This window comes from Engraulis encrasicolus, chromosome 18 (assembly GCF_034702125.1).
Source record: "Engraulis encrasicolus isolate BLACKSEA-1 chromosome 18, IST_EnEncr_1.0, whole genome shotgun sequence".
Classification (NCBI taxonomy): domain Eukaryota; kingdom Metazoa; phylum Chordata; class Actinopteri; order Clupeiformes; family Engraulidae; genus Engraulis; species Engraulis encrasicolus.
Genome location: NC_085874.1, coordinates 53,247,945 through 53,253,944, shown reverse-complemented (window position 1 = coordinate 53,253,944; position 6,000 = coordinate 53,247,945). Strand labels below are relative to the sequence as shown.

The 6,000-nt window shown below is 42.8% G+C and overlaps 1 protein-coding gene across 1 annotated transcript in view; it reads left to right on the top strand.

Moving 5' to 3' along the window:
• pcmt (protein-L-isoaspartate (D-aspartate) O-methyltransferase) overlaps window positions 1-1,435 on the top strand; it is a 23,388-nt gene extending 21,953 nt beyond the window's left edge. The window contains exon 8 of the mRNA XM_063222250.1: window positions 1-1,435. This exon is cut by the window's left edge and continues 102 nt beyond it. The gene's annotated coding sequence lies outside the window, so the exon portion shown is untranslated.
• The last annotated feature ends 4,565 nt before the right edge of the window (window positions 1,436-6,000 follow it).

The window sequence follows — 6,000 nt, the reverse complement described above, 5'->3', positions numbered from 1 at the left end:
ACACTAAAACGTTACGCAGCATTTAAAATAAAATAACTCAAACAAACGGAAAGATGGAAGGAAGAACACACATCATAGTATTGCAGTTGTATTTGAAGGTTTTTTTTCTCCTTTTTTTTGTCTTTTTTTTTCTCTCTCCACGTGTGGAAGAGTGTTTCGTTGTGAGGTGACCCCCCTCACAGACAAATGGACTGTGGAATATTTAATGGATTTTACAGATATGGGATTATCTTTTTTTTTTTTTTTTTTTCGTTAAGTTTAACTTCTTTTCAGCAGAGGTTGTTATGAATGAAGATTTCAGTCAGTATTGCAACCAGCTTTATTGTGTGCGTGTTTTTTTTTCTTTTCTTTCATACATTTCTGTCATAATGGGATGAATTGTGTTCTATGTCCAATAGTTATAATTTTCATCTTTGGATGGATGGGTGTGTGTGGGGGTGTGGGTGTGTGTGTGTGGGGGTGGTGAGCGGGCTTTTGAAAAGGATGTGTGGCTGAAGAGGAACAAAACACAACTTCCAGCAGTACTGTGAATGCTGACTGCCGATCGATCACTATGGAAAAAATAATAAATACATAAATGGCATACACATTGATGGTAACACATTTCTATGCTTCTTCCACTGCGATACTTCTGTATGGACGGCCACACATAGACTGTTCTCCCCTCTTACCCAAGAACACACACACACACACACACACACACACACACGCACACGCACACACACCCGCCAAACTGGCTGCAAACCCATTCCCTTGCGTAGTTGTTTGACATTCTGCACTGAACACCGCAGTCACATTGGAAGTCTTCTTCCAAGTCCCTCATTCCCCCCCTTGTTTCAATTCACTCTTCACAAGGGGAAAGTGGCTTTTCTAAGGAAACACAAATGGAAAAAGGCACATGATAATGCACACACACACACACACACACACACACACACACACACACACACACCTGCAAACCAACAGAGAGCCGGGGCCTGTGCTAAGAAGCTGGTTCAGGAGTAAACCAGGTTAAGTTGAGAGGTAAATCATCTAATAGAAGAGCCTGGAGTCCTGTGTGTTCCTAAGACAGTGTGGACTCCAGGCTCTTCTATTAGATGATTTACCTCTTAACTCAACCTGGTTTACTCCTGAACCAGAATCTCAGTGCACCCCTCTAAGGCAGAGTTTGGGTTCTGTCATCTCTTGTCATCACTATGGTATTGCTTGCTGACTCGGCTATTCTTTGCTGTGTGCTGGATCTGATAGTGATTACTTCCACAACAACCACATGGTAAGGCTTTGCAGAAAATAAAATAAAAAATAAAATAAACATTGAGGCAAAGCACACAAAAGTCTGCCATTTTTCTTTTTCTGCTAACATGTTTTATCTGTCCATGTTTGCTTGTTTGTCTGTTTTTGAATGGCACACTAAATAAAGTCAAGCTCAAATGTGTTTGGTTGTCAATAAGCTTCAGCAGGTCAGAACAGAAACATGGCCTCCTCTTTTTTTGATTGACTACATGTTGTTTATTCATTCTTCAAAATATAACACATGTACATATACATTTGATATATGTATGTACTTAGGTATTTGTAATGGACATAGAAATGTCATTGTATGTATGTACACCTGAAGTGGAAAGATGCCACCACACATACAGTACATAGCATGGCACTTACATAGCTCAGACTGACTGATATCCAATATCCAATGCAATTAGAAACACAACCCTCCGTAAACACCTGGAGCGCATTTCTCGAAAGCATCGTTGCTATATACTGTATTAGTTAGCAACTTACTTGGTTGCAATGCAATTTCCCATAGGCAACCTACTAAGTTGTTAACTGGTTAGCAACGATGCTTTCAAGAAATGGGGCCTAGGGGCCTATAGTAAGATGCTAGTTCAGGAGTAAAGCAGGTTAATTTAAGAGGTTAAATCATGGAGTCCGGGCTCTTCTGTTAGATGATTTACCTCTTCGCATAACCTGCTTTAGGCCTACTCCTGAACTAGCTTCTTAGTATCCCCCCTGATCTGAACATGGCCACTGTGTTCTGACACAAACCAATAACTGACTTTGATTGCCCTTTTTTTTACAAGGTGCAATAGCACTTAACATTGTTGGGCTCGTTCGTGATGGTGCATTGCTGCGCAGTCCAAATTACGATGCATTCTGGTGGGAAAATTCTAACCAGAATGCATTGAAGTGGCAAAGTGCGCATGCGTCCTGCCGGCTGCACAGACTACGCAGAAATGCGCCACCACGATCGAGCCCATTGACTTGCACTGCATACGGGCCACTAGGTCCCCTTATCGCAACCTGAAGGTACTATGTGTGTATTAAGCACAAAATGCTTCTTGTTACACAGCTGTCATTATACCATATGTGTTTAGGCCATTTGCATGGTATTGTGAAATGACTGTAGAAGTGAGCAATTTGTCTTCACCAATCAAACCGTAATTAACACGTTGCTCAATGGTGTAGTAGGGCAACATAATGGACTTACGAATGATTTCAAATGAAATATTTCAGTTGTCATATAGAAGCCACAGCGCAGATAGTTATTTGAATTTCATTAAACCCACAATCATTTACCTGCATGGCACAAACAGCGTAGATAGATCATTGGTTTGACAATCGAAAAACTTAAAGAAGTGTGATAAACACATTTCACCACATAGTGAACAAAACAAAACAGGATCAAAGGTGAAAGGACTTGTGTATGAGCAGGCACACATGTTAAGGTCTTGCCAGTAGGGCTGCACGATTATGGAAAAAATCATAATCACGATTATTTTGGTCAAAATCATAATCACGATTATTGATTTTTGCAGATTTTTTTGAGAATTATAACAAGATGAAATATAACCAAGAATGAATTACATACGGGATGAGCAAAATAAAATGAATTGTAAAAATTATGTAAAGGCAATAGCATGAAACTTAAGTGGACAGATTTCTGGCCAGAAACACCAGCCTGTCAGTATGTTCTGGCTTCAAGGACGCTCTCAAAAGTAAGTCACTATTGCCACGATTAAATCACAATTAAAATCATGAGTTTGATTTCACTATTTTATCACGATTTTGATTATTTTTCGATTAATTGTGCAGCCCTACTTGCCAGTATGTATAAATGGTTTCCTTTGTAGTATATCTCTCAGGCAAGACACAATTAAAGGTCACATGTGTCACCAAGCACAGTGTGGCAGGTAGACATAAGAAAAGAGGAAGTGGATAGACTGATAGAAGAAACACATCAGGGGTGCATCCCAATATGTGTCCTTGCCTCCTCCACTTGCCTCCTCCACTCGCTTCTCGTCATGATGACATCACTGACAACAGCATTATATTTCAATATCTTGCAAAAGCTCAATTGTAGAGTCTTTTTCTCGATTGCAATTGGGATGGTGAATGAAAAACAGTCCCTCAAAAGTTGTTGTGGCTAGGCTGACAGCTGGGAAACTTTATCGTTTTCTCCACGGAGGAGGGGCCAGGAGGAGGGACGAGGAGACAAGCACAAGTGGAGGAGGCAAGGTCACATATTGGGATGCACCCCGGGTATTTCTCAAAACCTCGTCCGCACAGTTCCAAGTGTGCTCAGCCTAATGAGTCACGCCCAGTGATTGGATACTCCATAGAGTTCACCAAAGAGTATCCAATCACTGTGCGGGACTAATTAGGCTGAGCACACTTGGAAGTGTGCAGACGAGGTTTTGAGAAATACCCATTATCTCTCCATCCCTCCTTCCCTCCCTCTCATCACATCATCTCTCCATCCCTCCCTCCATCCCTCCCATCACATCATCCCTCCATCTCTCTCTCCATCTCATCACATCATCTCTCCATCCCTCCCTCCCTCTCATCACATCATCTCTCCATCTCTCCCTCCCATCACATCATCTCTCCCTCCCTCTCATCACATCATCTCTCTCTCTCTCCATCTCTCCCTCCCATCACATCATCTCTCTCTCCCTCCATCCCTCCCATCACATCATCCCTCCATCCCTCCCTCCCATCACATCATCCCTCCATCCCTCCCTCCCATCACATCATCTCTCTCTCCCTCCCATCACATCATCCCTCCATCCCTCCCTCCATCTCATCACATCATCCCTCCATCCATCCCTCCCTCCCATCACATCATCTCTCTCTCTCTCCATCTCTCCCTCCCATCACATCATCTCTCTCTCCCTCTCATCACATCATCTCTCTCTCCCTCCCTCCCTCTCATCACATCATCTCTCTCTCCCTCCCTCCCATCACATCATCTCTCTCTCTCCCTCCCTCCCATCACATCATCTCTCTCTCCCTCCCTCCCTCTCATCACATCATCTCTCTCTCCATCCATCCCTCTCATCACATCATCTCTCTCTCCCTCCCTCTCATGACATCATCTCTCCTTCCTCTAGGGTTGGCAGCTAGGGGTGTAAATAATAATCGATGTATATCGATGCATCAATCCTACAGGCGACGATCGAATCGTATCGTATCATATGATGCATATACATATACATATACACACACACACACATTATGAGAACACACATACACATCCATACACACACACACACACACATACATTATGAGAAGACACACAGCTCCAGGTGCAGGTGGCCTGTGAGCAAGTAAAGTTTAGGGTATAAATCATAATAATCGAGTTGTATCGATGCATCAATCCTACAGTCGACGATCAAATCGTATCGTATCATATCATGGGGCATTCTTAAGTATCGAAAATAATCTAATCGCTGCCTTAAGAAATCGATATCGCCTCGTAACGTATCGCACTGTATTGTATTGTATCGTCATGGAAGCTGTGATTTACACCCCTTTTAGCAACCCCAAGACAACTACACTGCCCTACAATATCAGAACGCAGTATCTTGAAAATGGTCGAAAATGGGTTTAGACCGGAAATTGGCTTAAAAATACCTTCTTTTTCTTGTGTTAAATTTTTTTGGTCCAACTTGGTCCCGTTTCAGAAAAAAAACGATAAAAAACGATTATACTGCGCTTTTTGGTTTTAGGAGGTTACGTCGTACTAGCCAAGAACGCAGTATAATGCGCATTATACTGCACTTCTCCATTGACACCGTGGTTTCGGTGTAGACAGTAATACCACAACAGAACGCAGTATAATGATTTTTCAGCTAAAAAGCAATGAGAATGTTGTTTTTTTTGCTTTTTTCTTGTATGCATAAATTTCCACCATAAAAAAGTATTCTATGGAAGTGTCATCACCACTTTACCTCCAACACAGTGGCGTGGCCAGAAAGGAAACTTTAAAGCCCTTTTTCTCAGTTTGCCATTTTGAATTATACTGCGTTCTGAAATTTTGGGCAGTACAGCGGAGGCAATAAGTGGCTATGCCAAGATTAGGGTTGCCGACAGTCTGTGGAAACACTACAGGACACCTTATTGTTGCGGGGCGGATGCCCGACCCCAGCCCCCCCAAAAAATGTATTTCTTAGATGCAATTTCAAGCATTTTAACCAAATTGTGTCCCGTTTCAGCTCAATGCGGAACTGTACTTTTGTTTCTAAATATGGAATGATTCAGTGTTTCAAGGGGACGGTTGTCAACCCTAGCCAAGATCTCTCATATCAAATAGACGCTTCCTGAATCCATGACTGCACAAGGTGGGACAAAAAAAAAAAAAATCGTCATGAGGCAGTGAGTGTGATTTGGCCTGGGACCGATTTTTGACATTCCACATTTCTCGCGACTCAAATTGCATATGTAAGTAAGTAGCCAATTGGAGCCAATTGGAGCCAATTTTGGTCCCCTAGGGGAAATTCTTTCTCTGCACTTTATCCCATTTGGCCTAGTGAATCACATTGAAGTACACCCACTAGTCCGTAGCAGTGGGCTGCCTCCTGAGCGGCGCCCGGGGAGCAGTGTGGGGGTTAGGTGCCTTGCTCAAGGGCACTTCAGCCGTGGTTCGGTCGGGCATTGAACCGGGAACCCTTGGGTTGCTAGTCCAGTGCTCTAACCACTGAGCCACGGCTGGTGTTTTAA